This window comes from Triplophysa dalaica, chromosome 1 (assembly GCF_015846415.1).
Source record: "Triplophysa dalaica isolate WHDGS20190420 chromosome 1, ASM1584641v1, whole genome shotgun sequence".
Classification (NCBI taxonomy): domain Eukaryota; kingdom Metazoa; phylum Chordata; class Actinopteri; order Cypriniformes; family Nemacheilidae; genus Triplophysa; species Triplophysa dalaica.
Genome location: NC_079542.1, coordinates 31660025 through 31683215, shown reverse-complemented (window position 1 = coordinate 31683215; position 23191 = coordinate 31660025). Strand labels below are relative to the sequence as shown.

The following is a 23191-nucleotide window of genomic DNA, read 5'->3' as shown; positions in this document are numbered from 1 at the left end:
GTGACCACGCCAGGACTCGAACCTGCAATCTTCTGATTCGAAGTCAGACGCCTTATCCATTTGGCCACGAGACCTACAAATGCTGCAAAATTATGTTCTACAACTGCAACAACAACTTTCACAGACAACTGGTGTGCATCAACGGTTGTAATGGGCACGAGGCCTACAAATGCTCCAAAGTTATGTTCTACAACTGCAACAACAACTTGCACAGACAACTGGTGGTAATGGTCAACGGTGGTAATGGGCATTTCAAACTGCAACCCCGACAGAATTCGAACCATCAATCTTCTGATTCGAAGTCAGATGCCTCATCCATTAGGCCACGAGGCCTACAAATGCTGCAAAGTTATGCTCTGCAACTGCAACAACCACTTGCATAGACAACTGGTGTGCGTCAACGGTTGTAATGGGCAATTTAAAATTGCGACCACGGCAGGACTCGAACCTGCAATCTTCTCATTCGAAGTCAGACACCTTATGTTCTGCAACTGCAACAACCTCTTGAACAGACAACTGGTTTGCGTCAACGGTTGTAATGGGCATTTTAAAATTGCGACCGCGGCAGGACTCGAACCTGCAATCTTCTGATTCGAAGTCAGACGCCTTATCCATTAGGCCACGAGGCCTACAAATTCTCCATAGTTATGCTCTGCAACTGCAACAACCACTTGCACAGACAACTGGTTTGTGTCAATGGTTGTAATGGGCATTTTAAAATTGCGACCACGGCAGGACTCGAACCTGCAATCTTCTGATTCGAAGTCAGACGCCTTATCCATTAGGCAATGAGGCCTTTAAATATTACAAAGTTATGCACTGCACTCGCAATATAGGACGTATTCTTTGTCTATAACTACGGCAAGACGTACTTGCTTTTTGGCATATTCAGGAGAAGTGTTGCTCTCAGGGGATCTCTTTGATTCCTGGATCTGCTAAAATCCCTTTCTATGACATATGCATTGAGGACATGCCTAAGAAACACATAAGGCATATCCTTAGATTCACATCAGGTCTCTGCAACAACCACTTGCACAGAAAACTGGTGTGCGTCAACGGTTGTAATGGGCATTTTAAAACTGCGACCCCAGCAGGACTCGAACCGTATTCAGTGTCTATAACTTCGGCTAGACGTACTAGCTTAGTGGTGTGTTCGCAACGCATGAACTGGAAACTTTTTTAGATAGGGGATGATTTAGATTTATTTGGGGATTACATCTACTCCTGTTTAGAAACGGGCCTAAGCCAGTATGGAAAATTCTTATATCAACATCAAGGAACATCACATGAGGCATTCGGCTAAGTTTGATAGCAGGCAGCAAAAACACAGCTCAAATTGTTGCAAACGCAACCAGTAGAGGTCACAACTACTGAAACTTCTCATGAATTTGATACAAGCTACAACAATCACTTGCACAGACAACTGGTGAGCATAGACGATTTTAAAACCACAACCAAGGCAGGACTCGAACCTGCAATCTTCGATTGTTTTTAAGATTTGCTCTGCTTTCCCCCAGAACTCTGGCAGGACATAACTTTAAACAATTTTAGTTAAAATATGGTTTAGCCTTTTTAGGGGATTACATCATCTGCCGTTAAGAAAAGGGCCTGAGCAAGAAGGGAACATCAACGAAGATCAATTTAGTTTGATGGCAGACAGCACAAACACAGCTCATATCAGATTTCATATGTTTGGTTTCATAAATTAACACAGCTCCAGTAGACATTATCATCTCCTAAGTGACCACTAATTGATGTTATGGCAACACAATATGTTTATAATCCATTTGATATTTCTCTTTAAAGTAGAAAAAGAACAACTCAGCAATTTCGTGAACATTTAACTTACCAAGACACATTACAGCGAGTGCGACTAACTCACTAAAACACCTACTGTAACCTAATAAACTACTGATGTAGTCAATAACATGCAAAACACTTAGATCAATGCTTTTGACCAGACTGAAAATGCTGATAATGCATTCGTTTTGGTTTCAGGAGACCATTTGTCTAAGGAGAGTCACATTTTGAGAGCTACAGACATTAGTGCGAAATGTGTCTTATAACTTTATTAAAAGAAGGGCCAGTACATGTGGTGGTCGCTATACTTCTGTATGACAAAGAGCTTATGCAAGCGCTTCTGATTTGTCTCTGCATCTGAGCTTGGTAGATTTATTGCTCTGTTAGGATTTTGTTATGGTCCCTGGTGGAAAACTGTATCAGCACAAAGAAGTAATAAAAAGAAAGAATCAGCACTTATTATGTACTGTAGTATTTCCTTAATTTTTTAGACTTTATTAGACAGTGATTTACTTCAACAGATCAATTAAACAGGCCAACGTCTAAAAAAAATAACATTTATACTTGGTTCGTAAAAAATATTATAGTTCATGTCAAATTATCTTTTATGTTACCTTTATCTTCCATAACTTACTTTACAGAGTAGTTTTTTAGTAGTAGTTTTTACTAGCCTACACTGTAAAAAATAAAGGTAATTTGGTTAGTCGTTGAAGGTTTACATGAATAACAGATGCTTAGACTTGTTATAATATTCACTTTGAATTAAACACATTATTACTGACAGGTGAAAGCATTTCCACCATATAAAGGTAAAAGCTATTCAGTAATATTAAAACATGGATATTATTCCTATGATGTGTACTCTTCTTCAAAGCACAGTGAGTTCATATTTTTGCATTATCATCAGTTATGATTTAATGTTTTAATCATAGCTATGAAACATGGACGTAGTGTCCTTGACGTCACCCGTAGGTTTCTGAGGAGCTGTTTTGAAGCTTAAAGCGGGCGGAACCAGCCATCGCCATTTTAGCAGCACGTCAGTCCAGGATAATCGAAAATGGGTAAAGAGGTGGGATGTCGTTGTAGCCTGCTTATTGAAACCACTTGTGATTCAATTTTCAATTTTCCGTAAATAAGTATAACAGGTAAGTTAATAAAAAAATCACCTTCCTCTCAGGGGAGGTTGTGAAGGGTAAAATTTGCTATATCAACCTAAATAATGTAAACATGTATTTTTCTTCTGTGGAGTCTCTAGTGGCCAGTCGATGAATTGAAGTTTAAATCACTTCAGTGTTGGCTTGGTTTTAATGTACCAATACCAACGTTGACATACTTGTATCTTTCTTATAGCAAATAATAATAATTTCTGCATAAGTCTGTAAGTAATACATATTCAATGCAGTCTCCCCTACTGATTATTAGACTTGTTATTACCTGTTTCAGTAAAATACAGACAGGTTACTTTGGCCGGCAAAACATCCAGTTCACTATTTTCCAAAACACATAAAATGTGCCGTTCTTACACATTTTAGAAATGGAGCTTGATCTTTGTATTCCTGATAAAACTATTGAGTGCTTTAACTTAAAAAACATTTTATATTTTTTAGCCATGAAAAACAAGGTCAGCATTACATTTAATTGGTTTAATGTGATTTTAACATGTTTTAAAAAGAAAAAAGTCCAAAACAAGATCCTTAAATTCATATTTATCATAACCCTGTCAAAACCATAGCAATTTTTACAAAAAGCCTTCCACCTAGCAAGTGCAAGCGCAGCATTACATGTCCCCCCACCTGGGAAACCAGAACAGTACCTGATGCGTAACAGGATTAAATGAAAAGATCCGAAGATACAGGCAGATAAGGAAGAGATGGGGATGGAGGTGGGTTTTAAGTGCAACACTATTAACCAGCTGATGAGGAGCAAAGAAATGCAACTTAAATAGGACGCAGTTTAATGCGTGTTGTATGACAATTGGTCAACGTTGAGTAGCTGCACCTGATGTGATCAGCTGAAGCAAGCTGAACTCACGTGACTTGCCAGAACTAATGCTACGGTTGAGTTGTATAGACAATTCTAAATGTAACATTTTAAATTCGGAAAGCTACCTATATCTGAAATGATAATCAATATCGTTGTGTCCTCAGTAATACAAGACAATATTCAACTTTTAACTAGAAAAATATAAAGAAATATGTTAACATTTTAGCCACCTGAAAGGTAATAACACGTGATACTTTAAACAAAATCAAGCTTAATGTAAAGATCTGTGTGTTTGTGGGTAAATATTAAAATGAATTAATCTTATATAGCAACATTAAAAAGAAACCAATAAAAATATAAAGGACAAAAAGCATTTTTTCTAAAACTTTTAACTCAAATGAACACACAAAGCTAATCATAAAAGCTCATTTGAAATATTAATAAAACTAAATAAAACTAAAATCAAAACTATAATAACTGGTTAGTATAACATACAATAATTTCTTTCTGAATCTTTTTTATTTTAATCTGTTCATATTACAGAGTATCATGCATGCACTCAGATACACCTGGACGCATTGCGTTTATGAGATTAAGTAATTTCATTTAATTTCTACGTTAAATTTAAAAAGGTAAAGAATGCAATTACCTTTATTGAAATGATTTGTGTTACAAAATTACTATAAATTTTTTATATTTAAAATCATGATTTCTTGAGGATGACTCCCATCGGATGGGATTTCCATACTGTAAATTACATTTGGCGGGTGCAGTTACCCTGTCATCATCATGGCCTAAAGCAACAGGAAGCCTCTCAATACACGATTTAGCTGGCTGACACATTTTCGCACCAGGACTGAACAGTGTCCTTGTAAGTGTGAGGCTCGAAGACAGTTTGTGGGTGTCAGGGAAAAAGCCTGCAGCGATTTGTGATTTTACCTGTTGACTATAAAGGGTTTTAATTCGCCTCAGAGATGAAAGGCAGGCCTCTGACTCATACACAGAGACAACATTATAATGAGCGGCACAGAATGATCTCGGCATTCAATTCCTTACACAAAGATTAAGTCCTTGATAAGGATTTAAAAAAAAAACTTCAACGCACTGACATGATGACTCATGGTTTTCCATTTCTTGTGAAGGTTTTGTTGGCTTAGAAATAGCATCAAGTTTAATTATAATCAAGAAGGTTTCTAAGCAATTTTTTCCACTAAAAAAATTCTCTAATATCCCATAATTTAAAACAAATGTAACATTTTCAATAAAGTCAGACACTAAAGTTGCATTCTTGTGGGGGTAAATATGCCAACGGTATGGAGGTAACATTGATGTAATGTTGAAAATGTTTAATAAAGGCATTGTCAGAAAGATGTAAATATATTAATTTGAAGAAAGTCATACATCAGGGTCCAAAGCAATTGTACTGACAGGTACGCCGACCTAACTTGCGTATACATTTGGGCAGTCTTAGTCAAATCATACGATGAACTGATGTAGATTTGTGGGAGTGTGGTTACACGTAGCGTTTCATGCAGGTCTGGGTGAGCATCGCTTTTAGATAAATGCATGTTTTGTTCCGACACTTTCATTTTTGCAATTTTTGTGTTTAATACATGCATGGGCAACTTATAACACACCAAAGAGACATAAAAAACATGTGTTCATGCCATTTGACCAATTTCACGAGTTCACACTTACATATAATGAATAGGAAGGGTTGTGCGTATTTGGCTTGCTGTCCGAGGGGAGGGCTCTAAGCCTGGGATTCGGCACCGAGTCGGCACCAACCTATGGGGAAGAAGCAGGATTCAAACATTGTGAAAAAAACAGGATTCAAATCAAAAACATTTTCCCGCATTTTGTGTCCCCCCACCTTCTCAAACCAAAGTTACACCTTTGCCTGCACTTGATCATACTTCTCAGCCTCCCCGGGAAAGTCTATGCCAGGGTACTGGAGAGGAGAATCCGGCCGATGGTAGAACCTCGGATTCAGGAGGAACAGTGTGGTTTTCGTCCCGGTCGTGGAACACTGGACAAGCTCTATACCCTCTCCAGGGTGCTGTGCTTTGTGGATTTGGAGAAGGCATTCGGCATCCCTCGCGGCTTCTCTTGGAGGGTGCTGTGGGAGTATGGGATTCGGGACCCTTTGCTAAGGGCTATCCGGTCCCTGTACGATCGGAGCAGGAGCTTGGTTCGCATTGCCGGCAGTAAGTCAGACTTCTTCCCAGTGCATGTTGGACTCCGGCAGGGCTGCCCTTTGTCGTCAGTTCTGTTCATAATTTTTATGGACAGAATTTCTAGGCGTAGCCAGGGGCCGGAGGGTGTCGGGACCACACGTTTTCATCTCTGCTCTTTGCGGATGTCGTGCTGGCCCCATAAGACCAAGACCTTCAGCATGCACTGGGACGGTTAGCAGCCGAGTGTGAAGCGGCTGGGATGAGAATCACCACCTCCAAATCTGAGGCCATGGTTCTCAGTCGGAAAAGGGTGGCTTGCTCACTTCAGGTTGGTGGAGAGTCCCTGCCTCAATTGGAGGAGTTCAAGTATCTGGGGTCTTGTTCACGAGTGAGGGAAGGATTGTCACGCTCTATGCCTGTTTTTGATTTCACTCGGCTGGGCAGCCATTAGCTGATTGCTGCTCCTCGGACCCATTCAGCCCACACCTGGTCCTAGTTACCGTTTTTCTATTTAAACCTGTCTTTGTGTTTGGTCTGTGTGGGTATATCTTGTGTACTGTGCGTATGATGTCTGTATTCTTGCCGCTGGACTATTGTGTGCTATTTCTAACAAGTTCAAGGAGTATTATACATTATTTTTCTGTCCAGGGCCATCAGGCGAGGAAATAACTTTTGATCCTTCCGGACAGTGAGAATACTTTGAGAGTTTCTGGTCGGATGTCCTTCGGCGTTACTCTCGGTCCACTGTCCAGCGAACGCAGACACTCGGAGTGCTCTGCTTTTTCTGTTATCCTTTTGTTTTTGTGTTTACATTAAATCCTTTTTGCTCGATCCTGCATCTGAGTCCTTCTGTTACGTGACAAGGATGGAACGGGAGATTGACAGATGGATCGGTGCAGCTTCTGCAGTAATGCAGTCGCTGTACCGGTCTGTCGTGGTGAAGAAGGAGCTGAGCCGCAAAGCGAAGCTCTCGATTTTCCGGTCAATCTACGTTCCTACTCTCACCTATGGTCATAAGCTGTGGGTCATGACCGAAAGGACAAGATCCCGGATACAGGCGGATAAAATAGTTTGGGGCTAACTGATAGCATTGTAGCTTACAGTTAAATGAATCCTTCAAAAAGTCAACTGTACAATAATTAGTAAGTGTAATTATTTTAGAAAATATAGAATAAAATATATTACATTAACAATGTACTGCTTAGAAGAGTTGCTTTGGATGAAATAGGTATTATGAAGAATAATTAAATAATAATTTCAAATAAAACAAATACAAAATAACAACTATAACTTAACTGTGGTATATGTAGTAAAACCATGGTTATAAAAATGGTATTTAATGTGCTAAAAAAGCATTTTGCAACTTTTATTACAACACTTTTACTATAATAATACCATTGTTTGATATCATACTATAATAATACCATTGTTTGATACCACGACCGTTAAACTGTACCCTATATAAACTTAAAAAAGGTAAAAATTTGATGTCAGACAATTTTATCAGGTCTACTTTGGCACTGTCAGGAAAAAAGTTCTGGAATTATTGTTTTAAATAATAAGACTTACATGACATGTTTGATCTGCTAACTTTATTGCATTTCACAATGACAAACAAGATAAAACACAGAAAAGGCAGAGATAAAAAAGCACTTTTACCTTAAGTGTCTACCTTGGTACCTGAAACCACAGAGATGGAGAATTACAGTTATGCAGTCATATCCTTCTGAGAATGACATTTAAAACAATACATGGTATGTTTGGTCAGTTTTTTAATTTTATTAGTTAAAAATCTAATCTTCAAGCAATCTCTCATTGCTTCCTTCAAAGACAGATCTAAAACCTCCTTTATCCAGCATGCTGGCAGTTTTGTACTGAGGGGAGTGGAGTTCTATTAAAAGATAAATGTAGTTGACATCAACATGCAAAATTTACCATGCATCCAATATTTTCAAACTATTTGTTATTATGTTTAGGATTAGGAAGCAAACTTCATGTCTCTGTTCCCAGACGAGGATGAGATGATATCAGAAAATGCATTTGAGTTATAGTATTTACAATTATCAAGTGCGTGTTAGAAAATATAACGTGATTTTAAAGATTACTAAAAGTTTAAGTAAATTTTTTGTATTATGTTTCCCAATTTGTTGACTCGGAGGTCTTCGCAGGGATTGCCATGACATAACCTCTTCATAAATCATCTGAAGTCTTCATGGGAGGCTGGATCTAATCTAATCTGAGTTTCTGCTTTAGAAGACCTAATTTCAGGCCAGGATAGCTGTTTGATATGATAAGGACTAAATTCGGCTTAATGGTTTACCGTGATACGAACGTGTAACGGTTACTATACCGCACCATATTTTAATTACCATTAAACCGTAACGTTACCTGTATTATGCCTTCGAAAACCCTGTCCAGCATCAAACAAAGTTATCAAGAGTAACTTATAATATAGGCAGATGTGATAATTGACAAAGTTGCAGAGAAAAGTGAATTCTTCTCTAAGCTTCTTCTTTAGGCCCTTGTGTGTAATGCACCTCTTCAAGAAACATTGAAAACTGTATATGGTTACAGCAAAAATTGTGTAACCTAAGCATTAAAAATTTTCTCATCAGAATAATAAAAAGCACATAAATTAAAACCTTTAGTTATTTTGACAGAAAAAAAATGATTTGCATTATTCAGACATATACACAGTGTGTGCCGGTCCAAATTAAATCCAGGGCCGAATTTTTGTCCCAGTACAGCCCTGCCTTCTAGTGTGTGAAAGTGTGCATGTGCAAACAGCAATCTTTGTTAGCTCTCGCTCTGACACCGGACCGATTGGCCTCTTATTTGGAGCTGTTTTGCTTCAGATTGGTTGTAAGGATTGGAAGATATTAAGAAATGCTTGTGGAATGTATTGTTTAGGGGGCATTAACATCTTAAAATCATGGGCAGATGCAAGATGCGTCGCTTTCTCACACTCTCCCGTCACACTCTCATACTCATAAATGATGTTTTATTATCAAAGTTCGGGAGGAGCAGGTGCAAATAATTACGCAGCTGCACGGCATCAGCAATCACACAGCTGCACGGCATCAGCAATCGCACTACCTATCCTACCAAACCAGAGCGAGCTCTATAAATTATGAAACCGCCTTACCTCCTCCACTCAACATTTTCGCAGGATCACAGTTCCACAACTCGAGGAAACGACCATCCCAACCACTGCGAGGAAGAGGTATCGTACACAAGTCAAAGAGGACGGCCCTCGGCCAGTCTAGGCCGCGCCCCGGCCCACGCAGACACCAGCAACCAGCCGTCTACAGGATCACCACAGTCCAACACCTCTGCCGGCTCTACACCAGTCCATTACCGGCATGGCAACGCGAGCACGCGCCCGCCAGCGGTAACACTGCCTACCCTATCTTCTGACTATCAGCTTTCTCATTTTCCCCCCGGTTACTGGCCTGCAGCCACACTGCCAACTGTTAACGCGAGGCTGCCTCCGTTACAGGCACAGGCGGAGGCCCAAGTTTTTCCCCATTTCCTATTGCCACAGGCTCGGGAGCCGCCCAAAGCGTGAGGCTGCCTCCGTGATGGTGGTCTAGTGGGTTAAACCACTGATTGGTAAATTAAAGTTTGCTGGTTCGATCCCAGCAGCCACCACCTTGAGTGTCCTTGAGCAAGACACTTTACTCCATGTTGCTCCAGGGGGATTGTCCCTGTAATAAGTGCACTGTAAGTCGCTTTGGATAAAAGCGTCTGCCAAATGACTAAATGTAAATGTAATGTACGCGGCTCTAGCAGCCGGCCCTTTCTTCCCACACACTCTATGTGTAGAAATTACCCTTTGACTCCAGTGAATGTTTCCTACCTTTCTCTAGAATTGTCACAACACCCCGACACAAATTTCACAGAGTTCCTACTGTCCGGCCTCAAACACGGCTTTTACCCCGGTGTTGAAAGTCTCCCATCCGAGAGCACCATCTGCACTAACCTCCAGTCCGCTCTCGCCGAACCAAAAACCGTCGATCGTCTAATCCAAAGCGAAATCGATGCAAACTTCATGATAGGCCCATTCTGCGAACCCCCATTCAGCGTTTTCCGCATCAGTCCCATAGACATAGCAACCAGAACATTTTCCAGTAAAAAACGCTTAATAATCGACCTCTCATCACCACACAACTCTGCATGCCCAAGCATCAACAGCCTTATACCGCTCAACAAATTTTCCCTCCATTACCACGACATCGAACAAGCAATAACCCTTATTAAAAAAGCAGTGCGCTGCGCCTGGCTAGCCAAAGTCGATATCACATCCGCATTCAAAATAATGCCGATCCACCCAGATTTCTGGCACTTATTCGGCATTTGCTGGACCAAAAGTTCTATTTCTCCGTTCGCTTGACCTTCGGATGCTGAAGCAGCCCAAAAATCTTCGACATGTTGTCAGAAGCAATCTGTCGGATTTTATCCAACAACTACGCAAACCCACTCATCATCCACCTAGTAGACGATTTCCTAATAATATCTCCCCACAACTCCGTCCCAGCCGCACACCTCTTAACGGTCCAAAAGCTCTTCACCGAGCTCGGGATCCCCCTCGCACAAGAGAAAACCGCAGGACCAAGCACATCAGTAGAATTTCTAGGCATTCATTTAGATTCATAAAAATTCCAGGCTTCCCTACCTAAAGAGAAAATCGTCAGGATTATTGTGGTCGCCAACTCTCTTGTAGACAATCCTAACTGCTATAAACGCGAACTGCTATCTATCCTCGACCACCTAAATTTCGCCATACGCATCATCCCGCAAGGTCGCCCTTTTATCTCCCACCTCCTCTAACTCGTGTCCTCCGTCCAGGCCCTCGAGGATCTCACCTGACCAATGCCTGCAGTTTGTGGATAACCTTCCTAAAACAATGGAACGGACTCTCTTCTTTCTACAACGATATGATTTTGCACCCGGACGATATCCAATTATTTTCCGACACAGCCCCATCCGTCGGTTTCGGAGGGTATTACCAAGGTCGCTGGTTCGCATTCACATGGCCACCCCAGCTGTTAAATCTCCCCCAGTCTTCCTCGTCCTCGGCGCTGTTCGAGCTATACCCATTAGTCATCGCAGCCTTTCTGTGGGGAAAAGAATGGTCAACCAGTAGTATCTCAGTCTACTGCGACAAACAACGAAGCACCCGTGCAAAGCATCAACAAAGCCCGTTCCCATTCCCCCGAACAAACACCTTTGATAAGGAGACTAATTGGATATCAGCGTGCGACGATTGGATAAACACGTTCCCGGGTCAAAAAAACAAATAGCTGATTCTCTCTCCTGCTTTGCTTTTCAGAAGTTCAGGCAGCTGGCACCAGAAGCGGACCAACACCCCACCCCAGTACCTCCCTATTCGGAACTAATATTCCCCTAGATCACCCACTAAAGCCCCTCCTCGACGTCTCTCTCAGCCACATCATCCTCTCAGTCTCCCCCAGGTCCCTAAGATCCTACCTCACAGCTTGGAAATGCTTCAAATCGTTCCAGGCAAGATATACCCTAACATTCCCAGACTTCTCATAGAAAATGGGATGGGATGTGACATGTTAGTTAGAAGGGAGGATGGTGTGAGAGATGATGGGTTCCAGTACTCCCAAAAGGTTGAGAACCACTGCTATAGTACACCTTATTTCTCACAACACAAAGCACACACGGATGATTTGCTGAATTGTGTTGTGTTTATATGAAAATCTGATTTACTCACTCTTTTAATCTGAACTAGGTAACTTTTATCTGTTTTTTTTGCCCCCAACTTGCCATGACAAAAGTACATTTACAGGTAAACCCATTATAAAATTTGGTTTACATCAGTTCTTTTTTGACATTACCAGAACATGTTAATAAAACTGTGATAATGTTCACTATAATCATGATCTGAAATTTGCGCACCATTACATGTTCTGTGCGGGTGTATTGCCTGAGTGCACTGACTGAAAAACGTCTTTTGAGAGTACTTGATGCTTTAAAATGGTTTGTATTAGTGTATTGGCATGACTTAAAATGTGCAAATGCCTATTCCGTCAATTGATGCGCGATCCCTGAAGCTAGAAAATACAGATGGGCGGTGGGCGGGCATTGCTCTAGGCCAGAGAGTGGCGTTTACAACAGAGAAGCCTGCATTTGTCAGGGTTGTCAAAAGGACTCAGATGCAGGTGAGAATAAACATAGTTTATTAGAACAAAGTTCACAGCAGCAAACAATAGATCGGCAGGGCACTCCTGACCAGAACACAGTTAAAACGGCTGGCTGTAACCTCCGTGAGAGAAAAGACAGGCAGGGCACTACTGACCAGAACTCAGGTAACAAGGCTGGCTGTAAAACTCTGTGAGCGAAATATCCTCCAAAAACCGGAAAGGCAAACGAGAACCAAAAGTAGAGCAAACCGGCTCATGGGTTGCCTCGTTCCCACGAAGGGAAGATCAAAAGGTAAACTCCAAGCACTGCGAGTAAGATACGGGAAAAACAATTTACATCGCCACATGGAAAAAAATGCTAAATATCAATGTCGATAATCGGCCAGGGTGATAATCGATTGAACCCTTATTATTGTGTTATTTTTTACTCACCCACATGAAGTTTAACATGTTTTAAGACATGCCGGCATCTTCAGAACACAAATAAAGAGATTTTAGGTGACATCCAAGAGATTTCCAGGCTTCCTCTTAGACATCATGGTTATAGTTGTTAAAGTCAAGATCCAGAAAAAGTACTGAAGACATTGTTAAAATGGTCCATCCGCTCATAGTGGCTCAAAAGGGACAACAATACCTTATGTGCAAAAAACAAATCAAAATAACAACTTTAATTGATATATTCTACTTTGTCTGGTTTGACAAAAAAGTTCAAGTCTTCCTCAATATCGAAATCATCAGACATTTTGCAGGATCAGCTTATATACAGTGTGCGCTTGCTTCTAAACACAGGGTTGCACTTCTGGGTTGTCAGTCAGAATGCCGGCGTCAAAGTGCTCTCATGAATGCGCAGCATAGACATAGACATAACAAGACTATATATATATTGATTAAAGTCGTTATCTTGTTTTGTATTTCGCACATAAAGTATTGTCGTCGCTTTGAAAAAAATCAGTTAAGCCACCATGAGCGGATGGACCAATTTAACAATGTCTACAGTACTTTTCTGGACCTTGACAACAACCATAACCATGATGTCTATTAGGAGGCCTGCTAATCTCATGGTTGTCACCAAAAATACATTGAAGGAAATTATTATTTGTTCGCCTACTAATTTTCTAAGTTTGCTTGCTTACAAAGAAATGAAGAGTCTATAATTTGTATGGTAGGGTTATTTTAACTGATAAAGATAGAATATAACAAAAAAATAAGGTGAAATTGTTTTATATAAAGGTTATAAATTGATTTGCATTTCAATCAGTGAAATAAGTATTTGATCTCTGATCAAACAAAAACAACTTTATACTCGGTGGAGAAACCCTTGTTGGCAAGCACAGAGGCAAGCCCTTTCTGATTGATGTTCACCAGGTTTGCACATGTGTCAGGATACATTTTAGTCCATTCCTCTGTAAATCTTTAAGGTTTCTTGGCTGTCACTCAGCAAATTGGAGTTTTTGCCTCCTTCACAGATTTTCTATAGGACAAGGGTCTAGAGACTGGCTTCGACATTTTGGCCCGGTTTCACAGAAAAGACTTAAGGATAGGCCCACCATAAAATGAATGTATGACCTGTCTAAACTGAATATAACATGTCCTGAAATATCTTTAAATAAATCTGTGCTATTGTGTTTTGTCTCAAGATGTACACAATTTATGTATTCTTCTAAGGGATTTTTATAAAAGTGACATAAATATTTTAATTTAACTAAGGCATAGTCCTGGTTTAAACTAAGCTATGTCTTCGAAACCGGGCCTCAATGGGCTTCTCCATAAGCAATTATTTAGTTGTCTGGGCAATATGTTTTGGGTCTTTGTCATGGTAAAGGTACATCCACGACACATTTTCAGTGATCTAGTTAAGGGAAGGAGGTTCACATCCAAGATTTTACAGTACATGGGCCCATCCCTCACCCCCTCAATGAGGTGAATTCATCCTGTTTCCATGGCAGAGAAAAAGCCGTAAATCATTATGTTGTAACACTGTGCTTCTCTGTAGAGATGATGTTCTTGGGGTCATAGACAACATTTTTCTCCCTCCAAAAACAGGAGTCAATTTTGGTCTTGTTGGGCACGAGGACCTTGTGGGTGCTTCTGGATTTCAATCTATTGTGGCACAGCGTTTTGCCAATGGTTTGCTTGCTTACTGTGGTCCCGCCTGTCTTTACTTTTACATTTATGCATTTAATGGAGAAAATGTACATTTACAGCATTTGAAATCATTAACAAGCTTCTTCCGTATAGTTCTGGGCTGATGTTTAATCTTCCTTATGATCATCTTTACTGAAATGCAAATCAATTAATAACCTTTAATATAAACCTTTAATTATAACCTTTAATAACCTTGAAAAAAAATGCAGCCGAGTGCGAAGCGGCTGGGATGAGAATCAGAACCTCCAAATCTGAGGCCATGGTTCTCAGTCGGAAAAGGGTGGCTTGCTCACTTCAGGTAGGTGGAGAGTTCCTCCTCAAGTGGAGGAGTTCAAGTATCTGGGGGTCCTGTTCACGAGTGAGGGAAGGATAGAACGGGAGATTGACAGACGGATCGGTGTAGCTTCCGCAGTAATGCGGTCGCTGTACCGGTCTATCGTGGTGAAGAAGGAGCTGAGCCGCAAGGTGAAGCTCTCGATTTACCGGTCAATCTACGTTCCAACTCTCACCTATGGTCATGAGCTGTGGGTCATGACCGAAAGGACAAGATCCCGGATACAGGCGGCCGAAATTAGCTTTCTCCGCAGGGTGGCTGGGCGATCCCTTAGAGATAGGGTGAGAAGCTCGGTCACTCGGAAGGAGCTCAGAGTAGATCTGCTGCTCCTCCACATCGAGAGGGGCCAGCTGAGGTGGCTCGGGCATCTTTTCCGGATGCCCTCTGGACGCCTTCCCGGGAAGGTGTTCCGGGCATGTCCCACCGGGAGGAGACCCGGGGAAGACCTAGGACACGCTGAAGGTACTATGTCTCCCTGCTGGCCTGGGAATGCCTCAGTGTCCCCCCGGAAGAGCTGGAGGAAGTGTCTAGGGAGAGGGAAGTCTGGGCATCCCTGCTTAGACTGCTGCCCCCGCGACCCGGCCCCGGATAAGCGGTAGAAATAGATGGATGGATATAAAAAAATTCCCTGATTTTTTGTGTTAATATTTGGTTTCTATCAGTTAAAATAAAACTACCATAAAAATTATAGACTTTTGCTTTGTTTCCGGTTGTGTGCCATATTTGTAGTCCTTTGTAGTTTTTCTTTGTTAATTAGTTTCCCCAGGTGTTTCTTGTTTTCTTGTTATCGCATTGTTTTTAAGCCCTAGAGTTTACTTTGTTTCGTGTCGCTCTTTGTTTTATGCTTTGTTTTTCATTTAGTCTCGTCGTCTCGTCTCGTACTATTTTCATTAAATTCATACTGCATTTGGATCCGCTTCTCTGTTTACTCTGCATGACAGTAAGACCGACCAACCATGGATTCAGTAGTGGCTATTGTTCACCTGCGCCAGGGAACTAGCACCCTCAAGGACCACATAAAAACTTTTTGGACATTACAAACACCTCCAAACATCCCAGATTTTATGTTGATTTACTTATTTTGTTATGGGCTTAACCAGCCACTTCAAACCCGGCTCACCCGTGATGGTCCTCAAGGGTCAATTTTACAGTTTCTGGACTATACCCTGGTGCTAGTTGGGTCCCCTTTTACTGTAGGTAAGGTCACGGAGGACGAGGACGGCCCTAAATATATCTTGGGTGGGGGCAGTGGGCCAGGGGCTTCAGTGGCCACCGAGTCCGCCAGTCCAGAGCCTGCTCGAAGGATGGCCGCCAGTCCTGAGCCCTCTCCTAAGATGGCCAACAGTCCTGAGCCCTCTCGCAAGATGGCTGACAGTCCTGAGCCCACTCCCAAGATGTACCGACAGTCCTGAGCCCGCTCGCAAGATGGGCAGACAGTCCTGAGCCCGCTCGCAAGATGACCTCAAGTCCGGTGGTCCCTCATCTGGTGGTCTCAAATCCTTGTCCAGTGGCGCCCATTCCTGAGGAGTTGTCTGTGGGGTGGGCTCGTTTGTGCCGGTTATGGATAATGCTCTTCTGTGTGTCTCGGCTGTGCAATGCTCCTCCGCACAGGGCGCTGCTTCCGAACCCGCAGAGATCCCTGCCTGTCGCACCCAGAGGTCAAGACCTGCCTGCCATGCCCAGGGTTCCAGACCTGCCTGCCAACCCAAGGTTTCCAGACCTGCCTGCCACGCCCAGGTTTCAGACCTGCCAGTGCCTCCCTGGCCTCCTGACCAGCCAGCGCCTCCCTGGCCTCCTGTTTTGGATTGTCTGTCACGATTCTGTTATGTGTTTCCCTGTTGTTTTGGACTTTTTCTTTGTTTCCTATGGGAAAGTCTATGCCAGGGTATTGGAGAGGAGAATCCGGCCGATGGTAGAACCTTGGATTCAGGAAGAACAGTATGGTTTTCGTCCCGGTCGACCAGCTCTATACCCTCTCCAGGGTGCTGGAGTGTTTTTGGGAGTTTGCCCAACCAATCCACGTTTGTTTTGTGGATTTGGAGAAGGCAATCTATTGTGTCCCTCGCGGCATCATGTGGAGGGTGCTCTGGGAGTATGGGATTCAAGACCCTTTGCTTAGGGCTATCCGGTCCCTGTACGACAGGAGCAGGAGCTTGTTTCGCATTGCCGGCATAAGTCAGACTTGTTCCCGGTGCGGGATGGACTACGGCAGGGCTACCCTTTGTCGCCGGTTCTGTTCACAATTTTTATGGACAGAATTTTTAGGTGCAGCCAGGGGCCGGAGGATGTCATTTTTGGGGACCACACAATTTCAACTCTGCTCTTTGCGGATGATGTTGTCGTGCTGGCCCCATCAGACCATGACCTTCGGCAAGCACTGGGACGGTATTCAGCCGAGTGTGAAGCAGCTGGGATGAGAATCAGCACCTCCAAATCCGAGGCCATGGTTCTAAGTCAGAAAAGGGTGGCTTGCTCACTTCAGGTTGGTGGAGAGTTCCTGCCTCAAGTGGAGGAGTTCAAGTATCTTGGGGTCGTGTTCACGAGTGAGGGAAGGATGGAACTGGATATTGACAGACGGATTGGTGCAGCCTCTGCAGTAATGCGGTCACTGTACCGGTCCGTCGTGGTGAAGAAGGAACTGAGCCGCAAGCTCTCGATTTACCGGTCAATCTACGTTCCTACTCTCACCTATGGTCATTAGCTGTAGGTCATGACCGAAAGGACACGATCCCGGATACAGGCGGCCGAAATTAGCTTTCTCCGCAGGGTGGCTGGGCGATCCCTTAGAGATAGGGTGAGAAGCTCGGTCACTTGGGAGGAGCTCAGAGTAGAGCCGTTGCTCATCCACATTGTTAGGGGCCAGCTGAGGTGGCTCGTGCATCTTTTCCGGATGCCCCCTGGACGCCTTCCTGGGAAGGTGTTCCGGGCATGTCCCACCGGGAGGAGACCCGGGGAAGACCTAGGACACGCTGGAGGGACTATGTCTCGGTGTCCCCCCGGAAGAGCTGGAGGAAGTGTCTAGGTAGAGGGAAGTCTGGGAAGACTGGTGCCCCCGCGACCCGGCCCCGGATGAAGCGGAAGAAAATGGATGGATGGCTTTGTTTCCGGTTGTGTGCCATGTTTGTAGTCCTTTGTAGTTTTTCTTGTTAATAAATTTCCCCAGGTGTTCCTTGTTTCCTTGATATCCCAGTGTATTTAAGCCCTAGTATTTCTATTGTTTGGTTCGGTCTTTGTTTCAAGCTCTTTGTTTTATGCTTTTGTTTTTGTGCCACCGTTGTTCTGTGGATTGCCCTAGTTTGTTTTATCTTGTATTATTTTCATTAAACTTAATACTTATTCAACTGCACTTGGGTCCGCTTCTCATCCTGGATTATTTAACCTTTACATTGCATGTGAAAATAAAGGATTTGGTCGACACCATGTAGAGTAGATGTTATAAGAGTATGGTTCAGGTTGCAACATTTTTGTAAAACGGTTCGGGTCAGGTAGAGAATAAGTGCTGCTGGAATTTCTAACTTTGATTCAATACCTAAAAAATATGGATATTCGATACCAAGGGGAAAAACTTCCATTACATTAAGGCCCTAATTTTTCTTAAGTTTATTTAAACAAGACTAGATATATTTTCATTTTATTCATTATTGTTCATCAGCTTTTAAGTAGTAAATACATGAGTAAAATTAACATTAAAGTTGTTTGGCAATTTTAATGGACCAGGGCTGCGTTTCCCGATGACGTTATCTCTAAGCGTGCAACGAAGACTCTAAACGTACACCTTAACTTAAGTTATAAATTTTCTAGGCATGTTCCCCGAACTATACCTTTTGAGGTTACTTAAGGTAACGACGTTTGACGTTAAGTGCGAAAGTTCAACGAAAGTGCGACGTTAGCAGGTGCTGTCCATGGCGGTGGTGCTGAATAGGTTGATATCGATTCCTCGAGAATCTATTTATATGCTCTACCTTGCGTTATAGAGTGGCTAAAGTATTGAGAAAACAATATTTATTATATAGAAATGCTTTAGAAATTGTAGAAATTGCATTTATCAGGGCTCACTGCATATATATACAAATATAATACTATAAAGAAAGAGAGAAAGAAAGAAAGATAGAAATATGTGTGTGTATTTATAATTTTGCAAGTGTCCAATCCCGCACCCTCACAGTCATACGTTTTCTGCGTTAACCAGCTACTTAAACTGGCTGTTTGACTTCTCTTGATTTTTAAACGGTCATTCATATTCTCATAGTTTGCCATCATCTGTTAACGTTCCCCACGATTGGTGTTGATTCAGATTATTTGAGTAAATCACTCATTTGTGTATAGGGATAAGTGTCCCTTCCAGAATGACAATGACATGCAGGTCACCTGCAGTGGGATTGAAGCCTTGATGTGCCTCCATCACGTCGTGCCAGGCGAAAGGCATTCGGAGCAGAATGTTTGTCACTGAGCGAATGCATCGCCACACCCAGGTCTTTCTCAGCCCATATTCATCCCCAAACACCTCCAGGAAACTTCCCACGGCATAAAAACCAAGAGCTGCCAAGTAGCAGCTGATTTTCGGGGCTGAGGGGGTAGCTCCGTCGAGTTTGTCTCGACAAAGTTGGGCCAACAAGATGCAAGAGCTGCAGAATTTGCTCCTGTGGCAGGCCAAATTTGTGTAGAATTTTCTCTTTTGACATGGTAGCTAGGGGACTAAAATGTTCTCGAATGAATTTGTGCAAATACACTTACTGGCTCCACGGACGGCAACATCTTTGATTTAAGACAAATATTTGCTGTCTCGCTGCCCTAGTTTGACCAAACTCCCCATGACATGCATTCCCTTTATGTAGACTATGCCTTACCTGGCAAATAGTTTGCCTTGGTATAATAGGCTGTAATTAAAAACGCTAACAACATTCAGTGTATGACAATTTTATTCATGAAAACACTTCAATAACCTACACTGAGTGTATTAAACCAGAGTATTTTATTTGTAAAATTTAAACTAAGTTAAAGTAAAAATTTAAATTTAATACTAAATAGAATTTTCAATTAAATTTGATATGTGAAATTGTAGAAAACCATTTTGCATAGCAGTAATAGGCAATAAGGGATATCTAAGAGCGATCCAACCTTACGAAAGACCAACCTTACGAAAGTATGACTTACAGAAGGTATACTTAACTAAGAAGGTTTCGGGAAACAGATAAAACAATAAGGTACAGCTTAAGGTATAACTTAAGAATGACGTAGCGTCAAGAAGTTTTCGGGACACACAGCCCAGAATTTATAAATTGTTGTATTTTTTAACCAACATTAAAATAGCTTAATACATAAATTTGTTTCTCATTCTTGGTACGTTCATGTTAGTTATTACATGACTAACTATTTTTTATATTCTTTTATTCACATATAATAATTGATCAGCGTACAGAGACAGAAATGCAAACTTTAAACGCAAGATCTGTTGCGGAGACTCCACACTGGCCATCGTAACATTAACAACGTTTAACCGGAGCGAATGAGACAAGTGGATGAGATCAGGCACACTCTTGCTACGAAAGGCGACGGTAAATCTAAGGATTACATTAGCCTAAGTAGTGGCGGAATCGGGTAGGGGTTGACACACAATAATAATCTACCGGTCACCATTACTTTGTACCCACGTTCTCAATACACGCTGTACTGTTGTCAATAAACACACACGATGGTGCTGCTGCCATGTTTAAATGGCGGTAAATCACGCTAGCTGTCCAATGAAATTTCGCCTTACATTTACTTCGTAGGACATGTGGGAGGGGGGGTGCATCCTAAAACGGAGCCGAAAGCTGATGGACTTTAACTTGATTGACAAATGGGTATAAAAAATGATTTGGTAAATCCACAAAGAAAAGTAATTGGTAAAAAGACAGAGAAAAGCATTTGGCAAATGTTTTTTTTTTTAAAGCGATTTAAAATGCGCATTTAAGTTAATTTATCAATGAACTTTTATTGTTTTATTTTCTTTACATTTTAAAGCATGAATAAAATAAACAGTTTTAAATTGATCTATTTATTTATACATTCAAAGAGTAAGGCATACATGATGGTCCATCTTTGGTTTATAGAGTGTCCAACAACAAGTTTGTGCACATAGAAGGTGTAAAAACAATATTATGTCTTAATAATAGGGAGTTATTCTCAATTTACATCTTCACTGAATCTCAAATGATTTGTCCTGCGATTCATCTTTCTAATCCCCTCCTTTAGTGTTGTTGGTTTGCATTGTATTGTTATTTTGACCAATTTTGACCAAGGATAAGGGACATTTCATTTTCGTGCAGATTTTCTTGTTAAGTCGAGTTGTTTTTATGCCTTTTAGTACTGTACAGTTTGACTTGTCAGCATGTTTCCATGTCAGTTATGTGGACATCTGTGTAGTACTCCAGTAGCCTATGTGAATCACATGAGGATTCACAGCAATAGCCCAAACTTACTTCTACATTGCTGTATTGTGTCATGTGTGTTAGTTTGCAAATGTTTTTGTTACTATAAATCAAAACAACCCAACTGCAGTTGATATTACTTGGAATGCACAATAAAAACATGATTTTGTTCAATCAGAGTTATCTGTTTTGGGATTTACATGTGATAAACTCCTGATGTAAAGATGTTACAATGCAACATTATCTGCACCTAAGATAAAAGGGCAGTGTTGCTTATTTGAGATTTGACTTCTGTATTTACAGTTGAAAGAAAAAGTATGTGAACCCTTTGGGCTTACTTGGATTTCTTCATAAATTGGTCATAAAATGTGTTCTGATCTTCATCTAAGTCACAACAATAGAGAAACACAGTCTGCTTAAACTTATACCGCACAAACATTATACGTTTTCATGTTTTTATTGAACACAACATGTTAACATTCATAGTGCAGGGTGGAAAAGGTATGTGAAACTCTAGGCTAATGACTTCTCCAAGAGCTAATTGGAGCCAGGAGTCAGCCAACCTGGGATCCAATCAATGTGATGAGATTGGATGTGTTGATTAAAGCTGGCCTGTCCAATAAAAAACACACACCAGTTTTGAGTTTGCTGTTCTGAAGAAGCGTTGTCTGATGTGAACCATGCCTCGCACAAAAGAGCTCTCAGAAGACCTAAGATCAAGAATTGTTGACTTACATAAAGCTGGAAAGGGCTACAAAAGTATATCTAAAAGCCTTGATGTCCATGTGTCCACGGTAAGACAGATTGTCTACAAATGGAGAAAGTTCAGCACTGTTGCTACACTCCCTAGGCGTGGTCGTCCTGTAAAGATGACTGCAAGAGCACAGCGCAGAATGCTCAATGAGGTGAAGAAAAATCCTAGAGTGTCAGCTAAACACTTACAGAAATCTCTGGCACATGCTAACATTTTTGTTGACAAATCTACAATAAGGAAAACATTAAAAAAGAATGGACTTCATGGGAGGACACCACGGAGGAAGCCACTGCTGTCCAAAAAAACATTGCAGCACGTTTGAAGTTTGCAAAAGAGCACCTGGATGTTCCACAGCACTACTGGCAAAACATTCTGTGGACAGATGAAACCAAAATTGAGTTGTTTGGAAAGAACACACAACGCTATGTGTGGAGAACAAAAGGCACAGCACACCAACATGAAAACCTCATCCCAACTGTGAAATATGGTGGAGGGGGCATCATGGTTTGGGGCTGCTTTGTTGCCTCAGGCCCTTGACGGATTACTGTCATCGATGGAAAAATGAATTCCAAAGTTTATCAAGACATTTTGCAGGAAAACTTAAGACCATCTGTCCGCCAACTGAAGCTTAACAGAGGATGAACGATGCAACAGGACAACGACCCGAAGCATAGAAGTAAATCAACGACAGAATGGCCTCAACAGAAGAAAATACGCCTTCTGGAGTGGCCCAGTCAGAGTCCTGACCTCAACCCGATTGAGATGCTGTGGCATGACCTCAAGAGAACGATTCACACCAGACATCCCAAGAATATTGCTGAACTGAAACACTTTTGTAAAGAGGAATGGTCCAAAATTTCTCCTGACCGTTGTGCAGGTCTGATCTGCAACTATAGGAAACGTTTGGTTGAGGTTATTGCTGCCAAAGGAGGGTCAACCAGTTATTAAACCCAAAGGTTCACATACTTTTTCCACCCTGCACTATGAATGTTTACATGTTGTGTTCAATAAAAACATGAAAACGTATAATGTTTGTGCGGTATTAGTTTAAGCAGACTGTGTTTCTCTATTGTTGTGACTTAGATGAAGATCAGAACACATTTTATGACCAATTTATGAAGAAATCCAAGTAAGCCCAAAGGGTTCACATACTTTTTCTTTCAACTGTACATAATCTGAGTGAGTATCCTTTTTTACCCATATTAAAGCTGAATGTTCACTTTTTTTATAGGCGGTTCATTGGGATTAATCCCGAAAAAAGCACCAAGGGTGGGTGAGTCATCTCGAAGCGGACAGGAAAGGTCCCCCGGAAAAAGAAAACAGTCAACACCTGTGTTGCCAGTTTACCGAAGAAACCGATAGACTTTGAGTGGGACTTTATATAAGTGAACCCTATCCTTTACACAACACACATTCCA

At 41.6% G+C, this 23191-nt stretch overlaps 3 non-coding genes across 3 annotated transcripts; all 3 read right to left on the bottom strand.

The window, feature by feature from the left end:
- Position 1: 1 nt before the first annotated feature.
- Positions 2-74, bottom strand: trnar-ucg (transfer RNA arginine (anticodon UCG)). Its single transcript has one exon. It is a non-coding gene; the product is annotated as a tRNA-Arg (tRNA).
- A 482-nt stretch (positions 75-556) lies between these two features.
- Positions 557-629, bottom strand: trnar-ucg (transfer RNA arginine (anticodon UCG)). The gene has a single exon. It is a non-coding gene; the product is annotated as a tRNA-Arg (tRNA).
- A 94-nt stretch (positions 630-723) lies between these two features.
- On the bottom strand, positions 724-796 carry trnar-ucg (transfer RNA arginine (anticodon UCG)). Its single transcript has one exon. It is a non-coding gene; the product is annotated as a tRNA-Arg (tRNA).
- Positions 797-23191: the final 22395 nt, after the last annotated feature.